Raw genomic sequence first — 13600 nt, forward strand, 5'->3', positions numbered from 1 at the left:
CATTGGAAATGTAAATGAGGAAAATACCTAATAAAAAATTAATTCTAAAAGAAAAATGAAACTGACAGTTGTTTTTTATGACATGCTCTAGTTGAAGGAGCTATGGTGATTAGTAACATTAAAGAAAATTAGCAAGTTAATAATAACACAAGAGGCACTGACATGGGGGTTGGAATTTAGCTATCAATAAAGTGCTTCCCACCCAATCATGAAGACCAGATTGGATCCCTACAACTCACATAAGAATCAGATAAAGTGGCATCTTCCTGTAAACCCAGGGTTGGAGACCCAGAGACAGGAAGTTCCTGGGGCTCAGTAGTCAGCTAAGCCACGTGATTCTTTGAGCTTGAGGTTCGGTGAGAAGCTCTGTTTCAAAAACAAGGTGGGGAGTTTCTGAGGAAGGAACCTGACATGGGCCTTGGCCTTCATAATCATGTGATCACACAGGTATCCCCCAAATAACACTACACCCAAAAAGGAGGCAGGAAGGATTCTCCAGGGAGTACAATTTCCCTTCCCCACAGAAGTAGACAGGGATCACGTGATATTTGAGCAGTGGCTCTAAGACAATGGAAGGAAGAACAACAGGTGAGACACTTTTCCTTTTTGCCATTGTGAGTTGTGTTTTTTTTCTCTATTATTCAATGAGATGAAAAACTGTACAGTTAAACATAAACAACACAAATGAAGCTCCTATTATTATTTTTATTACATATTTTCTTTATTTACATTTCAAATGTTATCCCCTTTCCTAGTTTACCCTCCAAAAACCCCCTATCCCTTCCTGGCACCCTGTTCCCCAACCCATCCACTCCAGCTTCCTGGGCCTGGCATTCCCCTATACTGGGGCATATAATTGAAGCACATATTATTAAACTGTTAACATAACTGGAGAGGGTAAGAATTTAATTCAACTAACAGAAAATAACCTTTGTGCAAAGTACTTCAAGGGCAGGTCAATGAATACTGCATTTAAATCAGTAGATGCATTACAGATGTTTATACTAGTGTTTTAATGCTGACACCATCTTCAAAATAAATTAAAGCAAATGAGGTTTGAGGAGCCAGAACTTGCTCTGTGGAAAAAGACAGTGTTCAAGTATGAAGTGGTAGAACATGATGGGGAATTCTGTTGGTGGATAGGGCCTCCAGAGACAGAGACCTCTCTGAAACTTGAGTCTTATATAATTTGTGAGCTGTCTAAGGAAAATGAAAAGTACAAGGTCAGACATAGAAACTTAGAGGGGCATACTACCTTCACAGTAGCTCTTTCTCTGACCTGGTGTTTGCATTTGACTTGAAAGCCTGTTTGGGAACTGAGATGAAGGAGTGGATGAAGGAGGTGGAGTCACAAACCAAGGAAACAGACTCGAGACTAACAGCAAGGTACAGATCTACTGTACTGTGAGGGAACAAGCACATTTTATACAGCATTTGGACTAATGGGGAATGACATAAACTCTGAAGTAGCCAAATAGACCATTGTCATAATGAGGATGTGTCAGGCTGCCAGCACCCGAGGGAACCTTTGTAAAGATTGGGGAAGCAGCCATCTCCCCAGTTCCAGGCTCATTCTGAGATCCCACTAATTTGCTAAGATCCTCTATTTTGTGTCACATGGTATGTCAACAGATATGGGCACTCATACTATTAGAGTGGTGTCAAAGCCCCTTCATTATCCACTGGGCCCCACTCAATCCTAGTTGTAGTGTTTTCCTATACAATGAGGATGCTCAGGAAGAGTCATACCCTAACAGTGATATATAGAGATCTAGGTCACAGAATTTACTTCCTATATATATTTCCTATAGGAATGGAATGTGTCCTCTAAAGAAATGACTAATTCCATGTTGGGCATTGAGCTAGGAAAGTAAGAAGCAATCTTGAAACTTTCTTTGGAACTTTCTTTGGAAAGTGAAAGAAGAATACACTGGTAGGAGACAGATTTAAATTAGGCAATTCTATAAAGTGCAAAGTTTAAAGGATCTGAGAAACAGTGTATATATATATGTACATGCACGTACTCACATTGCACATAACTGAAGCATCAAGATTAATCTGGACAATAATAGACAACAGGAAACAACCCTACACAAACCACTACAGGTAACAAAGGAACTCTGAGAGTGGGAGAAATAATATTCCCTCAGGAGGAGCACATCAATCATTTATCAATTACCAAATAGTCAGCACTGAGAACATACCTACAAGTAACATTATACAGACTGAAAAGGATGTATTTATATATTTAGAAATATATGTGTATATTTATTCATGTATATAACAACAATTAATGAAAAGAGGCCACGAATTTTGAAAAGGAGCAAGGAGGCTCATATGGGAAGGTTTAGAAAAATGAAAAGGAAGGGGACATTAATGTAATTAATTATAATACAAAAACATTCAAAATGAACAATATGAACTAACCAGTACACCCAGAGCTCCCAGGAACTAAATCACCAACCAAAGAATACACATGGCTCCAGCTGTATATGTAGCAGAAGATGGCCTAGGCCTTCATCAATGGGAGGAGAGGCCCTTGTTCCTGTGAAGGCTCTAAGCCCCAGTGTAGGGGACTGCCAGGGCCAGGAAGCTGGAGTGGGTTGGGGAGCAGGGGATTTTCAGAAGGGAAACCAGGAAAGAGGATAACATTTGAAATGTAAATAAAGAAAATATCTAATAAAAAAGTAAAAAAAAAGATTATAATTTTTAAAAAAGAGTCCAAAGTAACACCTAGAGAAAACACACATAAAAACAAACACACACACACAAACACACACACACACAAACACACACACACAAACACATACACAAACACACACACACAAACACACACACAAACACACACACACAAACACACACACACAAACAAACACTGGGAGGGAGGGAGAGAGCATACACATACAAACACAGAAAAGAGAGAGAGAAAGAGAGAGAGAGAGAGAGAGAGAGAGAGAGAACACAGAGGAAAATGATCAGGAGAAAGTATTCTGATATCCTTTGAGATTTTAAAAACTAAAAACAAAGACAAAAGATAATAAAAAGGAGTCTGGTAGCAAAGAATAGGTACATGGTGACAGAAATCTCTCTCCATGTACTTGTCTGCTGCTGTTTCTTTGTTGCTATGTCCACACAAAACAAGTCTATTGCCTTCTCTGACAAAGGCAAATGTAGCACCATATACACTGGAATATGAAGAGAAAATTCTAAAATACTACTTTATAATACAATATGATCCATATCTATTTATCTATTCATCATCCCTTCTATCTTTCTAGTATCAGACATGAACTCTTCTCAAGAAATTATATATATTTCCTAATTTATGTTTTATATATTTTATATATCATCAATATATAATTTCTTGAGAATAGTATACATCTGATACTAATTCAAAGATAAACATGATTACACAAAAATGGAATATTTTAAATGTCTGTGTGATGGGAAAATTGAGATATGATCCTAATTCTTTAGAAACCCATACTTATAACAAAGTAGTTATTGTTTTAACAAGTTGTTCACATTTTCTCCAAAATCCAGGCTAGTGTCCATTAAATGAAGTGGAGCTGGCCTCAGGCTCAAGTGTACCAGAAACAAGATTATTCTTTAGGAGGTTTCTCATCTCTCTGTAGGTATCCCCTCACTTTGTGGGATGCAAAATAAAGCATGTGGCTTTATTTCTTTTTATTCAATTGATGCCTTAAGTTACATTTTTTTTTATTGTTGTGCTACAATACCAAGACCAAAGCAACAAAGAGAAGGAAGGGTTTGTTTGAGGCTAATAGTACTAGAGTTCCTCCTTGCCATGGTTGAGAGTAGAGCAGGAAGCAGGCAGGCTTGGTGCTGGAACAGCAGGGAGAACTCATATTCTGGGCTGCAACAGGAGGCAGACAGAGCTGATGCAAAAATGGTGAGTCTTTCGAAACTCTGAAGCCTGGCCCCAGTGACATATTTATCCAAGCAAGGTCTCATCTAATCATCACCAGTCACTAACTGTACACTAATAATTCAAATGCCTGAGCATCGAGGAGGAGGACATATCATTCTAACACAGTTTGTTTTTCTTCTGTCCCCAAAGTTTCTATCTTCCATGCCTGGACTTACTCAACCCCCACCCCTTGATGGATGCCTGGTACAACTAAAGCATTCATCTCCTGTATCCTTTTCCTTCATGGTCCACAGACTTCCCTAGCTAGCATCATAAATTATTCCTGCTCAGCACACTAATTTGGGGAATTGGGTGACCACTCCATGTGCATATTAAATGCCCCCTTCTGAAGATAATACCATGGTTTGTTATTTAAGACCTCAATTTCATCATTTTTCCTCAATGTCCTTTGTGAACCTATAGCCCTATGCATGATTATACATATTAAGTAATAGTATAACCATTTCTCTGGACTTTTGTTATTTCCAGTGAGATTTACTTCCTTTAATGATAATTCCACATTTTAAACATGTTTTGGTCTCTCGACCTTGTATCTGGCTATCTAGTGCAGTGGTTCTAAACCTGTGGGTTGTTACCCTTTTGGAGATCAGCAGACCTTTTCACAGGGACTGCCTGAGACCATTGGAAAACACAGATAACTACATTACATTTTTGTAATAGTGGCAAAATTAGAGTTATGAAGTAGCAAAGAAAATGATTTTATGGTTGGGGGTCACTATAACACGAAGAACTGTATTAAAGGGCCACTTTGAGAGCTACTCTGCCAGCACACTACAAAAGCTCAATAAAGAATTCAGGCTTGCATGTAAGTGCTAAATTCAAAACAGTTTATTTCTGGAAGTACTTCACCCCAGTAGCAGAAATTGTGTCCCAGAGAAGATTGTTCCAGCATACACCACATTGATGAGGGGAATAACATCTGGAGAAACTGAAGGCCTGAAGTCTTCTGCTGCTAAAAACTATCACTATGGAGAAAGCAGTTATATTAAAGATGGTATTTTTCTTCAAACAAGCTTAGCCTTTTGAGACAAGGAAATGCCAAAAGGAATTTGCTTAGTATGTACCCTTGAGATAGTTCAAAAACAAACCAGGTTTTTAAAAGCTAGGACTTGAGCCACTTGCAATTTATTATTTACTATAACTTACTTGACTTTCACAGGTAAGTGTAAATATCCAAAGGAAACTATCCCAGCGTATTTTTACCAAATAATTATAGCAATGCAAACAAACGGGAGAGGGGAGAGGGGAGAGGGGAGAGGGGAGAGGGCCTTTTGTGTTCCTGTGGATTTGGTTCTATTATTCCATATCTACTAAAGCTTAGATCCCTTATAAAATCCCTTGCACAGAACAAACCCATAACCTCTCAATTACTTCAAATCACCTCTAGATTACTCTAAATTGCAAACATAATGTAAATGCTTTCAGTCAGCATTCCAGTTAGTTGTTATTCAATACTATTTAGGCAATACGTACAAGGAAAATGTCTGTAAACATTTAAGACAGGTGTAATTTTTTTCTGATCATTTTATACAGTTGATGAAATCTCAAGATCTCCCAGGTATGCCGAATTAGTTGTATCCACTAAATTTATAGCCAGAATATACAATCTTGGTATTTTTAATATTTTGATTTTATTTAGAATAAAAAACATTGAAATTGTCTGTGAAGATAAACCAGAGAGCTGGGGCTAGCATCTACAACATGTTGCAGCAAGGACTAGAGTCTAAAGTATTTAATTGTGAGAAAGAATTTTATAAGAAATTCTCTGGTTCACACCAGATTTGCAGAGGGAGCACACACTGGGTACCATCAGAGGCTCCCACCTTATAGCCAGCCTCGGCTACCACTCTCATGTCGTATATCAGCAGCACAGTCCTTTGCAGGGGCAAGGTATGAGGCTGAACACTTTCCACTTGGAAACCAGTTCTGTTAAAGTTCGTGTGATTTTAAGTTTTCTTGAAGGCATATGATCCTCTGAATTCCGTACTTCATCTGTTCTTTATTAGCAATAAGAGCATGTTTCAGAACAGAAGCATGAACTGTGCTTGCACAAAGAAATTAGTAGGGCTTCTGTGCACTGATCAGATATTGTGTTTACTATTAAATCCCTTCTTAAGGTTGGTGTGTTAACTATGGATCCCCCACAGTTGAGTGCCTCTTATGGAGTTATCCTTATGTTCAAAGAGATGACTATAATGCTGTTCCCATAGCTGTTCCCACAGAGCTGCTCATCTCCAGCTGCTGATCAATGTAGAGATACAACGGCTCAATTTGGAAGGGTAATGGAAGACCAGCCCTGGTGCTGAGAATCACAAAGCTTCAGTTGGTATCTGTTGATACAACTGTGGGACTTCAATTCCTTTAACCCCCAACTGGGTATTTTACAACATCCTCCTGTCAGTACTTCTCAGACCTAGGTCATTTTCTATGGTATACAACTTCACACATATAGCATTAGAGGGAGTCCCTGGAAGAAAATTACAGAGGGGAATATTGGATGGATGATAACAAGGATTATTTAATGTGTGGTGGCTGGAGTACTGAACAGTCCTAGCACAAGTAGTGCTAAATTAATTAAAAAATTACTTGTGAAACAAGATATCTGTGTATTAGAAGGAATCACCAAAAGCAGTATCTTAAGTATTTGGGTACATGTGTGATAACTGTAAGAACTGTAAAATCATACAACTATTGCGATTACATGCATTCTCTAGAATTTAATTGACATTGGAGGTATATGTTTCAAATTTAAGGCCAAGGATAAATATCAGAGATCTTCTGTGTTAGTCATATTTCTGTCATTGTGACATACATCCAAGAAAACAACTTAATAGGAGGAAATGTCAGTTTTACTCACCATTTTAGAGTTTGGGGTCATCATTGAAGAACATCCAGGAAGCAGGGAAAAGATGCACTCTATGGACTCTTCCTTTATATGTTTTTCTCCACCTGGGCCCCTTCTTATGCTGGGGCCTCACTAATCTTTCCTCTTCAGCAACTCAAAGGTCACTTTCAGGAAATACCTTCTCAGTCACACCTAGAGGCAGCTTCTCTAATCTTCTAGGTGCAAAACCATCCCTATGTTTACAACCAAGGCTATTTATAGCCACCTTAAATGCATATAAATAGAATCACATCAGCTGAAGCCAGTGTACCTAAATCCATCCTGATTTGGCCCAGCATAAACTAATGAAGAAAGCAAGGTTCAAAGAAAAGAAGTTGAATTATTAACTCCAGCTGGAATGGCACTGAAGTTAGGACAGTGAGACTTAGAGCAAATACAGCAGAAGGGAGACTTGATAATTGTAAACTTCACATCCAGTGCTCTATTTAGCTCTTACACAAGGGCTGATTATCCTCTATCCTCCCTAAAGCGTAGCATTCTTCTGGTACACGAAGACTTCAAAATCTAATTAGTGGAAGTATATCCTTATTAAGTTATACTCAATCTCTACTACTGGCTACAAGGTAAACCAGGGTCAAATCCCAGCATAGCTCAGACACATGTGTGTTAAAGAGGTATGCAGCCCATTGAATAGAGGACTTGATAAAGGACTCTGGTTCATACAGTTGGAAAATAAAGTTTTTATTTTGATGATGACATCTTCCTGTGACAGAAGATGTAACAAACTAGCAAAGACTCTGGGAAGTGATGTTCACATTGGTAGGGATGCTCTTGGAAGTCTTGAGAAAGCAATGGCCCATATTAAAACAAGTAGAATGTATGTTCAAGGTGGTAGAAGGAAGGCACCCAATGGGTAGATATGTGAAAATCTTAGAAAAGACTTTCTAATATAAAGGACAATAAATTACTCAATGGTGGAGGTATTATTGTGCTTGCCTGTTATGTTTGTGGCCCTATGGTTCACAAAGAACACTGCAGTAAACAAAAAAGCAACTTGCACTTACAAGCCTAACTGTGTTCCAGAGACAGGCATATGATGTAACTTCTGGTTACTGAGGTGGTGAGGGATTAAGATAGTTCAAGAAGCACCAGGAATGAGGACAGCATAGATAGTTCTATTTTCTCGAATAGAAATATACACCGAAGATATTGTACAGTCTGTGCCTTGTAGTAGAGATTTTAGCATCTTAAAATAATAAATAATGTAGTATTTCAAGAACAAGGCAGATGGCATTATCATGGTGAGAGGCAAGGCATAGTCTTGGACTTACTGGGAGCTGAGTATTTTCATACCTTAGAAATAGTAGGAACCTCTGCTCTGGGAAAGATTTGTCATATTTTAAAACAGGTTAATCTTGGTGAGACTTTATTCTAGATCTTTTTGAGAATGCATTCTAAGATCTTTTAGAAGAGACCACAGCAAACTTAGTTGGTCTAATGTCTTAGTAGTGGTGCAATCAATGCTAGTGTTCTAGCACTCTAGTATTGAAGTTCCAATGCTCATGTGTGTGGTCAGAGGAATGTTTAAGCTTCTCCTTTTGGTGATTCTTTCCCTAGCCATGAACACGGGACCTTAAAGTGCTTTTGCAGCTCTCCTCCTTCCCTCCCTCCCTCCTTCCCTCCATTCCTCTCCCCCTCTTTCCCTTCCTCTCTCCTTCCCTCTCTCTTCCTCATTACTCTCCCACGAGAACCCTAATGAAAACCCTAAACTCCCAAACTCAACACCTACCAACACTCCTTGAACTCAAATATGTACCAATGTGAGAACAATGCATTTTAAAATGTAGCAAGATGCTCCTGTTGGCTTAGGCTATGCATCAATCTGCAGCTGTGTATGAGTATCCTCAAATAATACTTGCTGGTGTGTTCGTTTCCAAGATTCCAGACACAGGAAGTTCAAGACAGGTCTATTTCCCAAGGAAACTATTTAGATCTTTAACTATTAGCTGAAAGTACTACACAGCAAACATATAAGCAAATTATCAGGTATATCTACCTGCTTAGATACTTTTAACCTTCAGTCTACAGAGTGGGATGCATATTACACTCTAGATAAATGGTTACTACCTGATTGACATTTTCACTATACTCCTGCATTCACAAGTTCCTCCCCCTGCCCACCTTTGGCCTGCAGAGAACCTGTTGCTCATCCACTGTGAATCCCTAGATTCACTTTGGAATCACGAAAACTTGCATCCACCAGATGCAGGCATAAAAGTCCTGGCTAGTCCAGAAGTTTCCTTGTCAAACCATAATTTGTAATGGACCTAAAGACATTAATCTCTCTGGCACTAGAACTAAAAGGACTCATGTGGTACCTGCTCATGTCTCAAGGGAAAAGCTCATCTGGAGGAAGGACAGAGTGATTAAAACAGAGATGCAAAGACAAACACAATTCATGAAAGTAATTGAGGTGAGGTGTGGTGTTTTAGTCATGCTGATTGCTCTGGGGGATCTACATCTGAAATTCCAGACCCTTGGTCTCAATAAGAAACAGTTTCTGTAAACTCCCCTTTTCAAGCTGAAGTACTTGAAAATTGGCCCAGCATGTTTGTACAATGTAATCAAACTACAACTTTTTTTGTGTGTGTTCGTTTCTTATTCTCCCTCTACAATTTATTCAGTGAAGAGAAAACATTTCTCTTACCCTTGGATAAAATTCTGTTGAGTAAGCCCATATGTTTTCTATCCTCAATCAAAGTATTGTCCTCCAGGCAGCTTAAAACCCACAAACTGTCTTGGTTCCCTAATTAAAATTATCCAGCCCTAGATAATAGTCTCAACTCAACTTTCCTCTAAGGCAACTACTTAAGGTTAACCTCGGACAAATAGAGAATGGAAAAAAAAAAAAAAAAGAACAGGCACAACATTCTTTTCTTGTTTCTTAGCTTGTCTATTCTACCAATTGTGGCTTCTGGCCTCGCCATGGTTATATTCAGGAGGGAAATGGGGATGGTTCCAAGAGGGCATAAATAGCAGGTGTTTGTGTCATCCAGCAATTGGCCCTTCTAAGTAACAGATGTCCATTTCATCTCATTAGAATCCTTGTGACCTTTCAGGATCTATGAGATTTCTCACCGAGTGGCACTAAACACAAATGCTGTCATATGACAGTTATGGATATTCTGGGAGTCCTCTACTCCAGCTGGTTTACCTTACCATCTCTGAGTTGTCCTATTGAGCAAAGCATCATCCTCACCAAGAGACAGGAATCTAGGTGAGAATTTAAATCATTGCTTTCTCCTTTCCTTCATATTCTTTAAGGACAAAACGTAGCTAGGTAATAGTGCTTGTATGGGAATCAGTAGCTAAAACACTAGCATCCTCATGAACTTAAACTACTTTCATATCAACACTTCCTGTTAATGCATATCAATGAGGTACTCTCTCTTTATGTGTTGCATCTCAGGCATCTTGTAATAGTCAAAAGTAGACGTTTTCAGAAGCGATGTCTCAGTGGTTAAGAGTGCTTGCTTCTCATGCAGAGGAATGGAGATCACATGCCACATAGGGTGGCTTACAACTCCCTGTAACCCCAATCCAGGGAATCATATGAATAATATCCTCTTCTAAGTTCCATGGTCCCCTGCAAGTAACACAGACACACACAGACACAGAGAAACACACAGACACACACACACACAGAGAGACAGAGAGAGAGAGAGAGAGAGAGAGAGAGAGAGAGAGAGAGAGAGTTGGGTGGAATAATTTTAAGTAATTTTTTTTCTGGGCATGTATCTCAGAGATAGACCCTTTGCAACCTGAGTAAGTAAATGGGTACTGGTACTGAACCCCACTCCCAGATAAAACAATATTAAATTTTATCATGTAATATTTATTAGCATCCAATCATTTCATTACTATCCCTACCAAGGAAGCATTAATGAAGCAACGTGCCAATTTTCACAGTAAACACTTTCAGCGTTGCTTCATGAACCTGAAAGCCAGCTTCAATGTTTAAATGAGTGTGGGATTCATGGAATGAAACAATTTGCTGAATCAAGAACTTGGATTGCATTAGCTAACAATTGAGAAAGCCAAGCATTCAATAACCTTATGGATGTGTGAACTTGATTTCCACATCCACAGTAAGTGTTGTGAAGTGGTTTAAGGAAATATTTAAGAAGTAAAATTTTACATTAATTATCAAATATTGTTATGTATGCTGTGCAAGATTTACTGTGACTGAGATCTATGACTTTAGATCCAACAGATATTCCATTTATCATATACACAGTGGGTAACTCTATCATGTGTAAAATATTCTGACAAGCACTGATGGCAAAGACTGAGAACCATGGGCATGCATTCTGCTATTCTGACTTTGGCCATCTAAATAGTTGGAGATAAAAATCAAGAAAGAGAATTCAGGAAAGTATGTCTTCTTGTGGTCTACGTACACTTCAAAGGAGGAAAACCATTTTAATGAAAAGAAAGAAGAATATGATAAAAGTTAAAATAAGTCTTATTTATGGTGTGAAAATATTCATAGCTAATGCAGCCCATGGTAAAACTTTGAATCTTTAGAAAACCAGGTAGCTATAAGACAAGTTTGTTTGATAAAACCAAGGTAAAGATAATGGACTTAGAAATAATTAACAGCGGAGAAAGAAAAGCAAATATTTTAGGGGCTGGAGAGATGTCTCAATACTTGTTGATCTGCCAGAAGACCCCAGTTCTGTTTCCAGAACCTAATACCATGAGATGTCTCACAAGTGCCTATAACTTCATCTTTATGCAGAGGATCCGATGCTCTCTTCTGGCTATTAAAGGCACCAGCTCACATGTGGCATGCATGAACACACATACACTCAGACATACATAAAAATAAAAATCTCAACTAGAACTATTTTGATGATTTCATAGAATGAAGTTATTTACTTATGCAAAATTACTTTCTTCTAACAGAAAAAAAATCTATAAATAACAGTGGTAGCCCAGAGCTTAGGGTTAAACAGAGAAAAATGCATTCGCAAAATGAACATGTCTTCTCAAAATGAACATGACACATGTGCTGAACAACAGCCTACTCATTCATCAGTTTTACTTTTCTCATGTGCATTCAAGGGTTTTAAAGGTTAATATTACAATAATAATAATGACATACAAAATAATGCAGGGTTTATTTTAAAAGCAGACATATTATTTTAAGTTACTTGGACATTTTCTTTACATAGTTTTACAATATTTGTGTGGCATGATTATGCATTCAAATTTATATCATATGAAAAATTATCCCTAAGATTCTTAGGATAATGCTAAGCTGATGTATCTGTTGCTCACACATTTGGCCTATAAGTTTGGATGCTGCCTCTTTTTGTTATTTAGGAGCAGTCTAAGGAAAATCTAAGCAATGAATATAGAGATATCTGTTTTCAAAAGCTTTAGAGAAGCTTGTGGCCTGAGTGGATATTTCTGGTGATTTATATGTAACTTTCAAACATATCATGAATACTAACTAGTAATTTCTGTCTAGACCCTGAGATGGAGAACTACATCTTCAGGAAGAATATATATTGCAAAACACTAGATTTAAATATGCAAATGGGCACTTATCATCACTTTGATTGAGTTTCAAGTCGAATTATCAATAGGTAAAATTTAGCACATTTGTCAGGCCTTGAGACCACCCCTCGAGCTGTATCCCACTTTGGGCCTGTTGTTGGACATTCTTTTCCTCAGGCTCCTCTCCATTTACATCCCTGTAGTTCTCTCAGATAGGAACAATTATGGATCAGAGAAGTGACTGTGGGATGGCATCCCCTCCATCATTTGATGCCCTGTCTTCCTGCTGGAGGTGGGCTCTATAAGTTCCCTCTCCCTACTGTCTGGAATTTCATCTAAGGTCCTTCCCTTTGAGTTCTGAGAGTCTCTCACATTCCAGGACTCTGGTGCATTCTGGAGGGTGCCCCCAATTTCCTACCTCCCTAGGTTGCCTGTTTACATTCTTTCTGGTGGCCCTCAGGACTTCATTCCTTTTTCCTCACTCAATACCAGATCAGGTTCCCCTCTGCCTCCCTCGACCCCATCCACTTTCCCTCCCAGGTCCCTCCCTCCCTCCCCACTTTTGATTGCTTTCTTCTCCCTCCCAAGTAGTACTAAAGAGTCCTCACTTGGGCACTTTCAGCTTGTTGACCTTTTTGAGTTCTGTGGACTGTTTCTTGGGTCTTTCTCTTCTCTCTTCTCTTCTCTTCTCTTCTCTTCTCTTCTCTTCTCTTCTCTTCCCCTCTCCCCTCTCCCCTCTCCCCTCTCCCCTCTCCCCTCTCCCCTCTCCTCTTCTCTTCTCCCTCCCTCTCTCCCTCCCTCTCTCCCCCTCTCCCTTTTCTTTCTTCCTTCCTTTCTTCCTTCCTTTCTTTCTTTCTTTCTTTCTTTCTTTCTTTCTTTCTTTCTTTCTTTCTTTCTTTCTTTCTTTCTTTCTTTCTTTCTTTCTTTCGGCTAATATCTGAGTAACCTCACCCAGGATGATATTTTCCAGTTCCATGCATTTGCCTGCAAAGCTCAGGATGTCCTTGTTCTTAATATCTGAGTAGTATTCCATTGTGTAAATGAACCACATTTTCTGTATACATTCTTCTGTCCTGGGACATCTGGGTTGTTTCCAGCTTGGGGCTATCACAAATAAGGCCCCTATGAACACAGTGGAACATGTGCCCCTGTGGCATTGGTGAGGCAACTTTTGAGTATATTCCCAAGAGTGGTATTTCTAGGTCTTAAGGCAGACAAAATTACTGAGAATATGGAGA

Source organism: Mus caroli, chromosome 18 (genome assembly GCF_900094665.2).
Source record: "Mus caroli chromosome 18, CAROLI_EIJ_v1.1, whole genome shotgun sequence".
NCBI classification, from domain to species: domain Eukaryota; kingdom Metazoa; phylum Chordata; class Mammalia; order Rodentia; family Muridae; genus Mus; species Mus caroli.